The sequence below is a fragment of the Mytilus trossulus genome, unplaced genomic scaffold (assembly GCF_036588685.1).
Source record: "Mytilus trossulus isolate FHL-02 unplaced genomic scaffold, PNRI_Mtr1.1.1.hap1 h1tg000050l__unscaffolded, whole genome shotgun sequence".
Classification (NCBI taxonomy): Eukaryota; Metazoa; Mollusca; class Bivalvia; order Mytilida; family Mytilidae; genus Mytilus; species Mytilus trossulus.
Window position 1 is genome coordinate 5,030,342 of NW_026963292.1, and position 14,463 is coordinate 5,044,804.

Genomic DNA, 14,463 nt, shown 5'->3' on the forward strand with positions numbered 1-14,463 from the left:
GATTGCTTCTGAAACAACCTTCCACGTCAAGCATATTTGTGTCCACATTTTAATGAGCGAATGTTATTACAATTTTGTGAGCACCAAAATAAAAAAAAAAGAACTGATAATCAACGCTCAAGACAAAATTTCACAAAGGAATTGCTCATGATCATGCATTTAGTTTGATATAACTTAAAGTTATCCCATCTCACATAGTAATGGGTTACGTACAATATTTGAATCAATTCAAACATTGCGTAACTGTCATCTTTTGAAATAAAATCATAATTGTATATTCATTGACGTCGTATTGACGTGGAAGTGACAACGTTTATTATTACAACCACGAGTTATTATAATCAATGTATATAACAAGTTTTATATAAAAGACCCACCAGTGACTGTCGATTTTTTTTATTGAAATACCGGGGAAAAAAATAAAGTACGAAGTCAAAGTATAAGTGTACATCTTAACATAATAGAGAAATACGTTAATAATGATTCTCAAAAACATGAAGATTTTAGTTGATATGCCAAACCCGCATAAGATGTTCATTAATCATGTTATTGGAGTGTACAGGAGGAGCAAAAGACACCAGAGGGACAGCCAAACTCATAAATCGAAAATAAACTGACAAAGCCATGGCTAAAAATGTAAAAGACAAACAGACAAACAAAATTACACATGATACAACATAGAAAACTAAAGAACAAGCAACACGAACCCATACAAAAACCGGGGGTGATCTCAGGTGCTCCGGAAGGGTTAGCAGATCATGCTCCACATGTGACATCCGTCTTGTTGCTCATGTTATAAAACACTCGGTAAAGAGTCTCATTCGGTAGGTCACATTCATGAAAGGGAAGGGGATTGAAGTTGAGACGTAAGGAACATATCCGATATCATATGTGAAAAGGTCATTACATAAAGGTCAACCAACTCGTGATGGCGACTGTAAAAATTACGACGGGATGATTTTAACTTCACCATTTGAACTCTAGTTACATTCTTCTAGAAATACTACAATGTCACACATATGCATAATTATACTACAACATCACATACCGGTATAGTAGTTACCATAAAGCATCTTTATTGACCAATGCAAATACCAACTGAAGTGCAGGCAAGATAATACAACTACCCGACAAGTACCAGAATGCAAGACCAGTAATGATTTTTTGAAGGAACCACAAATATTTACTAGTAAACAATATAAACCAGTGAGATGGCAGACATGTTGTGAAAAATATTATAACCCTACTGCAATGATAAAAAAAAAAAAAAAAAAAAAAAAAAAAAAAAAAACTAGTTTAAACAAAACAAAATGATAGCTTACTTTCATTTATGATGCAACCGCAAGAGGTATATACTATAAGCATATTATTGAGAATATAACAAAAGTACATAAATACATCTTAAAGTACATTTAAATAGACGAACATAAATGAACATATTTATTCAAACACACTTAAAAATACATTCTACCTTGTAAATAAATTCATATATACTCCTAAGGTAGCAATTCACAGTGAGAAGTTCAGTTTGGCGTTTTGGCCATGGTGAACCTTTTGGATATAATAGTTTTTTTGCAATAAAATTGATATTAAGATAGCTGAAGAATACTATAGCCTTCAAGTGGTTTTGTGTTACCTTCAAGATTATTTGGTGCATGTTTTATAGACCGTTTTTGCTCATTCGTACCGCTCATAGGTCAAGAAATTATTGTAGTGTTTTTCAACAAATAATTGTCACTCGAAATATTCAATTAAATTTTATGGAAAATGAAGTGAAATGTATATGATTTATTTTTGACATCTTAATAGATAAATGTAATATAGTTTCAGAAAAGATATCAATGGATTTGAATTAAAACAAATCTCTGTACCAAATTTTCGGGACTTTCGGGACATTTTTAAAAACACTTATTTTGTATCAAATACATTCAGATTGATGCCATGTTACACCATTTTAATTATTGGAAATCAATTATATGGCAGATGTTTTTTTCCATATACATAACACATTAAGCATTATTTGTTAGAAAGCAAGGAAAAGAGGGTGATTAAAAATTATAAGTGGCAATTTTAAGGTTTTTTTTTACGAGATGTGTGTTGCTACCTAAACAAAGAAGTCTATTTTATAATGAAGCGAGTGTCGGTACTTGCAATCTCGTTTATAATATTGTCCGCTTTAGTACTGTTGAACAGACAATTTTCTACTGTGTTTCCATTTACATCCGTGTAATCTGCAAAGAGTTTAATTGAAAAACTTGGTAAAAACTTCTGTATTGTATAGATAGAAACTGAGGGATCAGCTTTGTTTTCACCTATAAATCCTGCCGACCATCCTTCTGTAAAGAGGACGCCCTTCGCACGTGAGGAATCACAGCACACGGCTGTCCAGTAATGATCAGGTACATTCACTCTTCCATTACTAATGAACCTACTATTGCTTGGTAGAACGCCAGTGATAAAATAACGTCTTGCTCCTACAAAATTGCACTCCCTTTTTGTGATGTCATACAGAGTGGTTTCAAAAACATTCCATATTCCTTGATTAAATGAGGAGACTTGAGGTGCGATATTGGTTAAAGTATTTTCGCTTTTCTACTGACCTCCGTTTCGCAATTGTAAAGCTGTGGATTTAAATGTCCCCCTTCAAAACCGCTACCCGTGCAATCGATATTTACTGCTTGTTTACTCCCGAACGTTGCTATATTGTTGTTTGCTTTGTTGATTTCTAGCATATTTGAATTGTTTTTGTCGGCTAGTTGAGGCTCAATAAACCATTTCTTAAAACGGCTGCCGCACTTGTCAAACGACAATGTGTATGCGCTATAGTGCGGAATTCTCTTAGTTGTGTCATATTCAGTAGCGTAATAATATCGGTTTTCGAGTCGTTGACAGATTTGGGTTGAACCGACTAGTCCTTTCAACATTGGTTTAGTCTTCTGGTAGAAAAACTCATCAATACATTTTGCAAAATTTTGCGATATTTCTAGTTTTACAAAATGAAAAGATAGGAAAATAACAACGGATCCAAATATATTCATCATTGTGAACAATGTATCGCCTGAAAAGAACAACAAAAAATATTAATATTGGAAGCATGGTACATGAAAATTAATCAGTATCTAGTTTTCTTATTTTTTCTGTGAATATACCTTTTGGTTTTGTATAATCTGGAACAGTTTTTGTAATTTTGAGACTCACCTCACCATCTTATACATTTCTTTGTAAGGACTGTTTTTCTTACCATCTCTTCTCGTCAGTTCCCAAATCTAAAGTGTTTGTGTTGTCCTTATAATACTTTGGTCAGTTTTGACTAGAACGAAAGGTTGTAACTGTACGATCGCATAGATCTGTATGATTTTTGCAAGCATCTAGACCATGTTTAACTGCATATGAATGTCGGTAAAAATATATAAGTGATTGTATGTGTTTACTTTGGTAGATCACATTCTGGAAAAGTGGACGGGATTGTAAAAGATGATGCATGTATATGAAAAATGAATTATAATTATTCAAGTGTGTATATGTACGTTTAAAAGCGTCGAAAACAAAGTTTTGGTGAATTTTTTTATGTTACTTAAAGAATTTAAAGAAGACACAAAACAACATTGATTGTTTGATTATTCCAGTGCATTCTTTAGGTAATTTATATAGATGTTCGTCGGAATTTTCAGTAGATATAACATGTATAGTATAGCATCTTGAAAGGAAAGGATTTCAGGATATACTATGTTAACTTTGTACTTGTTCTGACATGATAATTGCTTTATTGAAATTAAGTGTTATCAAACATTGGAATTCTAATTCAAACGAAAACTATTGTAATAATAATATTCTTGATCTATGATGATTGGATAAACCATTTTATCCTGCAATTGGGTGTCCTACTATACAGATACAGCCCTACAGATATCGCTATGCTGTATCTGTATACTATACAGATATCGCTTCTAAGCTCCGCCCACTGCCGGACTGAGTATTGTTTGAACCTGTGTGACCTCAGAATGTGTATTCCACTTGCATTCCAATGACGATGACAATTGTCGATTTCAAAACTTGAATGTGTATGATTGTGTTACAAAATCAGCCATGTCAATTTCAGCATGCATGTTTAGTGAAAGTCAAGTCTGAAGCGTAGGACAACTCGTACACTTCTGTTTCAAATTGGACAATGTTTTGTTTTTAATTTTTACTGTTGAAATTAGTTGTTATGTTAAAATAGATATTTATTCACCTTGAGCGATGTATTATTATTGACCATTCGAGATTCTTTTTTTGCGAATCCATCTTCAGCGTAATGTGTGATTTTGATATTACTACGCGGGCCTCAAGGGATTACAAATCGAAAATAAATGCTAAATATGTAAGTTTTCGTGTTTTTCAAAACACAAACAATTTACAGAATTAATTGCAGGATAAAGACAATAACTGTTTATTGTCTTTAAATATCAGCTGTATTTGTACTCGGCTCGAAACAGGTGTAGTAGCTCGCTAAAAGCTCGCATACACCTTGTTCCTAGCCTCGTACAAATACAGCTGATATTTAAAGACACTAAACAGTTATTGTCTATTTACAGACAACATGTACACTTTTGCAGCGTTAAATTTATTGTTTAATATCCATTTTATTACCTGAATCGACATACTTTGAAAAATTGAAAAAACGTTTTCAAGAAATTTTGTTTTATTTATATTTAAACCATGTGCAAATTTAAATTATTTGTTTTTCAACAAAAATACAAATTGCATAATTATGTTGAATATTGTACATGCAATGTCTCTCAATGTATCATTGACTTTAGAAAACAGTATATTTTCTTACCTATGATAGCATGGATAAACTGTGTAACTACATACACTCTGCTTTGACACGAGATAAATTATGGTAAGATAGCACCGTCTCTTCTTATAGTTTAACCGAGAGTCACATGCCTAGAATGAGGGTTATTAATCTTATTGTTTTTGGATACAAATCCTGTTGTGAATGTTTACGTACAAGGAAAATAGTTCTACGAAAACAAGAGTGCTTCCTTGAACCTGGCTTCTGGGAATTTAATTTCTTTAAACGGTAAAACGATTTTTTCTCTCAACCTGATATGAATTAAATATCAGGAAACTTTGTACAATTTAAAGAAGACACAAAACAGCATTGCTTGTAAGGCTATTCCAGCGCATTCTTTAGGTATTTCATATAGATGTTCATCAGTAAAAATCCTGAATAAAGTCATCGGATGTTGCAAAATCAGAAGAAGCCTCTAACAATTCGTTTTCAGTTATTTCAGTTTTTTGCTACGAAAGGGTAACAATGATACGTTTCCGTCAGTATTATGATCATTATCCCTCCCAATTACTTGGAATACAAATAATCCATTTTAACGCTAAGGGAAATAAATGAAAAGGATCTTTTGTTAGGCAAGTACAGGCCCGTCATTTATCAGGACAATGTGACCCACTTGACTTTGCTATTATAATTTAGATATAGGTTAAAACGAATTATACAATGGACTAATTCAAGTAAACCTTGGTTTTATTAGCAACGAAATTCCCTATTTCTTTTAATAGATGCAATGAAATCATATGAAATAACACATAGCTGATTGGATGATAGAGCAAAATATCATCCCGTGAAAACATTGACAATCGCGGGGAAGCCCAATTTGATTATGTTTTTTCGAGATAATTATCTGTTGATTATCCTCTCAGCTATATGTTATCCAATTTATTATACTGAATATACACCAGCAGGATTAAAGAACATCAGTTGTTCGACCTGTTAGTCAAATGAATTTGTTTAAATATAATTTTTCACTTCAACAATGATCAATGAAAAACGTAAAACTTTATCTTGTCTTTAAAATAATGGATGTAAATGCAATGCATTGTCTTTTGAATTATCGTTTTTGATTGGTCAGCACGACATTTGATAAAATTATCTCCCACCCGTCCATGGGATAGAGTAAATTATTTCCCTCGTATGATTCAATCAAATCTGGCATTTTTACGTAAAGTATTATAATAAATAATAATGCTTTGCACGAAATTTTTCCTTAGTATAGGGGCCTCGGTTACCGAGTGGTCTAAGTAGTTACTACTGTGATCACCAGCTTGTCAACACTGGGGTAATGAGTTCGAACCCCTCTCGTTCGGTTGCACTCGACTCCCATCTTGATTGGCTAGAATTGTCAGTTTTACTATCGAAGGTCGGTGGTTTTCTCCGGGCACTCCGGTTTCCTCCACCATTAGAATCTGGTCGCCAGGATATAACCTAAATGCGGTTCGTAAAAATCCAATCAAATCCCCTTGGTTTATGTACAAAATGGTGTATCTCTATTATTCATTATCTTTGCGGTTTTGATACAATTATTGCAGTTTGATAAATTCGTAATTTACATGGTTACAGAAGGGGTCGTAAACCTTAAATGAGAAATTCATGAATCACAACAGCTGAAGAGGCTAGATATTGAAACTGTCTAGTAAGGCGTTAAACTACTGAATTCCTGAGATTTGTTTTAACATGTTTAATTGATTTTAGTTTCAGATGCATGATTATTTTTTTTGTTTATTGTTTTTGGCTTTTAACTAACTTTCAGTAACTGCAAAGACTCTCAAATCGTACTTTCGTTATGCCATGAGCTATTGACACATTTTGTGATGCGCATTTCTGTAATTCAATGTTCAATTATTTTTTGATATATATCGTCTCACTATCTCTAGTTTGTACCATATTTGATATGATAATAAATGTTCACTTCTGTGCTCGTACTCTGAACAACAAATTTATAAATTTTGTAAAAAAATGTTTACAACAAAATTATTAAATTCAAATTTACCTTGTTTAACGGCATTTTGTCCCATTTCCCGATAAAAATCTGTTTTTGGTGTATTGACCTAAACGTCGATAAACTGTTTCCCTTTCCCTATATATCTTTTATCGATATAAATAACGTCCAAATACAGCAAAAGTAGCTTAAGAGTTTTGTCAAGTAAATATGTAATTGAAAGAAGGGTATGTTTCTATAACAGTGGCCCCGAACTTGAATCTATTTAACGAAACATAATTTTATTAAGCATTGCAAATAAAAAGGACATGAATGTGCAGCTAAAAAAATGTTATCAGTTGAATTTTGTAGGAGTAATGAGTCAATGAAGTTATGAGTTTGCCCAGTGACAATGCAGGGGCGTGGGGTATTGAAGATGCTCAAAAAGGTTGTTTAATTGTTTTTAGACAATTATGATGGCCCAAACCCATTCGAAAAAGTTTTAAATTCATACATTTTGTGTTGTCCCAAACCTTTTGAAACAGAGTCTGTTATATGGCTAGTATTTACGATTTCCAAGACTAGCTTTTTAATTTTTAACTGAACTACTTATTTGTCATACACATAGTGCTACACAGTATGTACATTTAGAACTCCGAAGAGTATAACCTCCGTATACATGCTAAAGTAAACACAGAGTAAGCTCACATTATTAACACATGACATAGGTAGTAAGGCAGACTTCTTCGGATGACATAGTCTATAGTTGTGGGGATATGTTGAACATACACATATCAATGAGTGTTCCTGGTTATAATGCATTATGCAGACCAAATAGCTTATTGGTTATATTTGTGCTAGCTCAAAAAGCTTGTGACATAAAAGCTCGTTGACTTTGTTTTTGAAACCACTGATATGATACAGTTTAACTCGCACAAGTGTTGTTGTATTATCGAAATTTTCATAACAAATGTTCTTTTTGTGGAAAAAATACAAATTGTAAAACGGATTTTGCGAGAAATCTTTACCCTAACGTGAAAGTCTGTTGAAAAAAATACTCTATTCATAACCTTTTCAGAAGGCAATGTATTTCTTTAAATACTTTAATAAGAAAGAGACCTAAATTTTGGGAATTCTGGAAAAATATTTCAGTTTCACTTTTGCATATCAATCCTGGCACGTATGCTGCACATGGTTACTGTTTAAAAGTAAAAACACATACGAATGTACATACATTTGATAAAACCTTTCGTTATTTCAAATCCTCAATGCAGTTCTACTTCGTTCATTATTTTGCCTTTTAATCTTTTCTTATTCAAGCGTCACTGATGAGTCATTTGTTAACTGCGCGCCTGTCGTACACAATTATAATCCTGGTACTCATGGTGAGTTCATTTAGAGTCTTGAATCGCTAGATCCAAAATGTTTTTTTATTCACCCTCGTAATGCTAAAAATGACATCTTTGTCTTTAAGCGTTTATGCCAAAAATGACATAAATTGAATGCAGAGGTTTAATACTAAAACTAGTTTTCAATGTTGTGTTATGTGTACTTTTGTTTGTCTGTGTGTTCTTTTCATTTTTAGCCATGGTGCTGTCAGTTTGTTGTCGATTTGTTAGTTTTACTGTCCCTCTAGTATCTTTCGTCCCTCTTGCGCGTCTGACGTACTGAATTATAATCCTGATAATTATTTTAAAAGGATAAATCAGATTACCCTTTCATTTACTTTTATCTTAGAAATGTCATGCTCATTGTAAATGCAATGTTGATATAGTCACATGTATTATTGAAATAAGTTTACTGAAACTATTACTTTTTCTTGTTTGATGAAAAGCACACGTTGATAAACCATAATTGATTAACACTTTTACTATCATGCATTTAACATGTATAAATAGTAGACCGCAATAATTTAAGTATCCGGGATCTGCATGTTTATTCTAAGTTAACGATGTGTAATATAATTATGTCAGCATTTACCTATACAGGTATGTCATGTATGTCCTTGTAACGGTAATGCAGTTCTGGTTCAGAATTTGAATTGTTGGAATAACATAAATAAAATGTAGTTTGATTACAATTCTTGATTATTTAGGCCTGTATGGAACCACAGAAAATCTGTTGTTCCCAAAGTTACAATATAACAATGCCAAGGAATACTGCCTATACCACAGCGCAATATATTAAAAGATTGCAACTTATTTCTAAGAAGTATCCCTATTTATTTCGTGTCTTGACCATCGGTCATTCAATTTATGTTGAAGTTTTGCATGACTTCTTTGTAAAGATATCACGGTAAACATAAAATTTAAAATGAATTTTCTCCGAGAAACGTCGTCTTTAGTAGATGGCAAGAGTTCTTTCTATATTTTCAACGCAGGTCAAAAAGTGCGGAGAATTAGGACATTGCAAAGGACACGTTTGGTTATAACAAATGACGTTGTGGAGAAGGATAATGAAGATCGATTTATCTTGTTACTTAACCATGTAAACCATTGTTACCCATATTACTTTTAGTACTTTTTTTTGTTCTATAAAACTTTTTATTAATCTCTTAATGAGAATGACGGCATCAGAGCAAATGCAATGTGATTTCCTTTATAATTAAGAAGAAAAAATCCGTGCGAGCGCGGCTAGAAGACTACTTGAAATATTTATGGTGTTAGACAGCTGGGTTTGGTATTCCTAAACTGTTTTTATGCACTTATGAATTATGTGTTTATTAGTTTGTCTTTAAATTGCTCTTTGTGCATCGATGACACTGATGATGGAGGTTTCCTCCAAGATGGTATCACTGCTGTGTTAACATATATTGATATTGCTATGGTAAAAATTATAAATCAACAATCTTTTAAAATTTAGAATTTTTCAGAAACTAATGATAGTCAACCCAATGAGTAGATAACCATGCAGAGCTGTACTTGGCAACACCTTTCGGAATTTTGGGTTGGTTTTCTTTGCTCTCCAACTACGTACTTTATTTGGTCTTTTTAAAATCTTTGATTCCAGCTTCACTGCCGTGTCTTTTGCCACCAAAACGAACATCTGGTACACAAAATTTTAACCCTGAGTTTATTTAGAACCAATGGGTGAATGACAGTGCTGATGAAGGTTTCCTCCTAGAGGGTATCAACAGCCTAGTTGTCAACACCACAGTTGGTAATGACAGTTATGTGTCACTTGACACAGATTTCCAAATATTATATGTTATTCAGGTCTCAGACAGGGTATATACTGTGACATTCCCGGCTTAGGGTTTATATCCCCTGAGCCGAAGGCGAAGGGGATATAAGCCCTTAGCCGGGAATATCACAGTATATACCCTTTCTGATACCTGAATTACACATATATTACGGATTACCAAGGAACTAAATGTTATTTTCCAGTGCAGGTATTTGTTGACAACACATATATATAAGTTGACCCAGACCCCCAACCTGATATGTTCGGCATACGTGAAGGATTTTCTAATTTGCTGTGAACATAATTTTATCGTGTATGTAATAATTTATTAAATTTAAGTATCAAAAGTGTAAATTGCGTGATTTTGTATAAAAATGCATTATTGACTGAGCACGTTATTATTTTCCCTCTGTGAGCCTCTGATAGTCTGATAGCTTTTGACTACGTCACATAGTAACCTGGGTTATGATGACGTTTTTGAGGTTCCAATGGGGATAAAAACGTCGTATATACCCCGGCAGTTTCCTGAATATATACTGACATCTCTGTGTTGTTATCCAATTACAAACCACGACACCTTTGTAATCCGTAATATGTATATATATATATGTAGGACTCTTAGGTGCGATGGGGACGCTAAAGTGCGATTTCTCAATACGCTAAAGTCCGATGGTATTCGAAAGTATAGACGTAAGAAACGTAGTTGGATTTTGACGCTTACAGTCGTTTAAACAAACTAAACATGAACATGCCGGAGAACAAATTAAGAATATTTAATTTATGACAACTTTTAAACCAAATGTCCATGACTTAATGTCAGGCCAAACCGTGCTTCTGCCTGTTGATTCTTTTCGGATGCTGGAAGAAGGACTTGCATGTGTCCTGCAGTTGGCTTTTTTTACTATATAGATACAAAATAGAATAACGCATAGGTATCGTGTATCCTGCTTCTATTGTCTACCATTGTTATATTGTTGTTCGTTTCTGTGTGTGTTACATTTTGACGTTGCGTCGTTTGTTTTCTCTTATTGTTTAGTGTAAATTCACATTGCGATAAGACGTGTCACGGTACTTGTCTATCCCAAATTCATGTATTTGGTTTTGATGTTATATTTGTTATTCTCGTGGGATTTTGTCTGATGCTTGGTCCGTTTATGTGTGTGTTACATTTCAGTGTTGTGCCGTTGTTCTCCTGTTATATTTAATGAGTTTCCCTCGGTTTTAGTTTGTTACCCCGATTTTGTTTTTTGTCCATGGATTTATGAGTTTTGAACAGCGGTATACTACTGTTGCCTTTCTTTATCTATTGGTAGCGGACGGATGCATTTAAATAATTGTATACGTGGCAGTTAACTTTGTGGTCACCTTTGAAATGTTGTCGTTTTTATTGAAAAGTAACGTCAGAAAAATAAAGGTACATGCTCTCATGCGTAAATTATAAATTGTCAGCTAAAACATTAGTTTATACATTGCAGGGAAATATAACATGAATGTGAAGTCGCTACAAAAAAGGGAGATATTTAAGCTCGGCGAACATCGCCTTTCCTCTCATTTATATTAAAAGGGTAGACAAATAAATATTGCACATTCCGACAATAATTTGTAATTTACAAGGACGATTGTTAGCAGATGTGTTCCCATAAGTGATAGACTACAACGTAGCTACACCATTTATCACAATATATAATACGCCCAAATTATAGAAAATTCATTTACAGGAAATATAGTATTTTGGAACACCTAAATTACCTTTTTAACAATTATTACGTGGTCGATCTTTTAACTTTAGAAACCAATCACTTAAGCTTACCGGTAAATTAAAAAGCCCATCACATATGGTATTCTATCTTTTGCAAAAAGACTATTTTTAACATCCAGGTACTTCAACGTTTAAAAGCCGTTTAACATTACCGTTTCGGTCAATCGCACTTTAGCATGATATACCATCGTACTTTAGCAAACAAATTAACAAGCATCGCACTTTAGCGTGAGACACCATCGTACTTTAACGTAGACCATTGCACTTCAGCGTGACCATCGCACTTTAGAGTCCTACATATATATCAAGTTGATTAGTCTTTTCATTTAAACAAGAAGATCATGATAAGATACTTCTGGTTTGAGATAGTTAGTAAGAATGTCGACCACGGTGTTGACATGAAGTGTTAACATGAATAACCTATATCAATTTTATGGTCATAATTATAAATAAATTGTTTACATAACTTTTTTCTTCTTCAAAATACTAATGATTTTCTACTTTAGAATAGATTTATTCAAGCCGTATTTGGCGAAACCTTCTTGGAATTGTTGGTTCCAAATGCTTTCCAACTTCGTGCTTTATTTGTGTTTTTTAACTGCTTTGATTCGAGCGATACTGGTGAGTCTTTTGTAAACAAAACACACGTCAGGCGTACATAATTTAAGATCTGGTAATATTTTGAATCTATTTTACAACAAATAAGTCGATGCCACTGCTGGTACAGATTTTCTCTATGACAAAGATTCGCCAGACCAGTAGTCATCACATCTATACTGAGATGCCTTTATCATTGCTATGGTCATAATTATAAATTAACTGTTTCTAAAACTTTGATTTTTTTTTAAATGCTTAGGATTGTCTACACGAGGAACTGATCACCAAAGATGCATTTGGCAAAATCTTTCGAAACATTTCTTCCTAAATGCTCTTCATCTTCGTACTTTAGTTGAACATTTAAACGTATAAACAGGATGTAAATACAACACAGGAGTCACGATTAGAAAAAAATATGTTAAATATTTAGCATATGATATAGGTATGTCGGTTAACCAGAAGGACATGACTGTAAGATAATGTGCACAATATTTTAAAGCATGTCGTCACGTAACTTTCATACAGAATAAAACCATCTAAAACGTTTTCATTTGATGTGAATCCGAATTTATTTACATACAAAACGATTGTATCTACTATGTCTAACTATGTCCCAGACTATTGCGTAATTTTTAATATTTTTCAACTTTGCCAAAAAGGTAAAAATCGTGTTAACAATTTTTGTTTTGTTTAAATCTTACTAGCGATTGTTCTTTGTAAGAAAGACTAGTGCAATCATGTAAAATCATTTTGTGTGAATCGGGTATAGATTTGGGACATTCCGAAAGTACGTTGAGTTTCTTCAAATGTAAATTAGTAGATAACTGTATTGTATTTTAAGCTCCGACGGCATCAATTGGGGATTTGATGGTCGCAAAATAAGTTTACTGGCGACGCGTTAGCGGAGACAGTAAACGGGTATTTGCGACCATCAAATCCCCAATTGATGCATTCGGAGCTTAAAATACAATATTGTTATCTCCATTCTAATGAAACTGACAGAAAACCACGTTAAAACAAGAAATAAAAATTTGCTTGCGCGTACGTCCCATAGCATCATTTGTCAATTGATGCCATGTAAAACTAGAGGCTCTAAAGAGCCTGTGTCGCTCACCTTGGTCTATGTTAATATTAAACATTGTACACAGATGGATTCATGACAAAATTGTGTTTTAGTGATGGTGATGTGTTTGTAGATCTTACTTTACTAAACAATTTTGCTGCTTACAATTATCTCTATCTGTAACAGTAGTTTCTGTGGAAAATGTTGGTGAAAATCTACAAATTTTGTGAAAATTGTTAAAAATTGACTATGGAGGTCAATAACTCCTTAGGGGGTCAATTGACTATTTTGGTCATGTTGAATTATTTTTAGTTCTTACTTTGTTGTACATTATTGCTGTTTACAGTTTATCTCTATCTATAATAATATTCAAGATAATACCAGAAAAACAGCAAAATTTCCTCAAAATTACCAATTCAGGGGCAGCAACCTAACAACCGATTATCCAATTCATCTGAAAATTGCAGGGTAGATAGATCTTGACCTAATCAACAATTTTACTTCCGATCAGATTTGCTCTTAATGCTTTGGTTTTTGAGTTATAAGCCAAAAACTGCATTTTACCCCATGTTCTATTTTTAGCCATGGTGGCCATCTTGGTTTGATTGCCAGGTCATTGGACACAATTTATAAACTAGATACCCCAATGATGATTGTGGCCAAGTTTCAATTAATTTGGCTCAGTAGTTTCAGAGGAGAAGATTTTTGTAAAAAATTACTAAGATTTACGAAAAATGGTTAAAAATTGAGTTTAAAGGGCAATAACTCCTAAAGTGGTCAACTGACCATTTTGGTCATGTTGACTTATTTGTAGATCTTACTTTGCTGAACATCATTGCTGTTTACAGTTTATCTCTATCTTAAAATAATATTCAAGATAATAACCAAAAACAGCAAAAATTCCTTAAAATTACCAATTCAGGGGCAGCAACCTAACAAGGGAATGTCAGATTCATCTGAAAATTTCAGGGCAGATAGAACTTGACCTGATAAACAATTTTACTCAATGTCAGATTTGCTCTAAATGCTTTGGTTTTTGAGTTATTAGCCAAAAACTGTATTTTACCCCTATGTTCTATTTTTAGCCATGGCGGCCATCTTGGTTG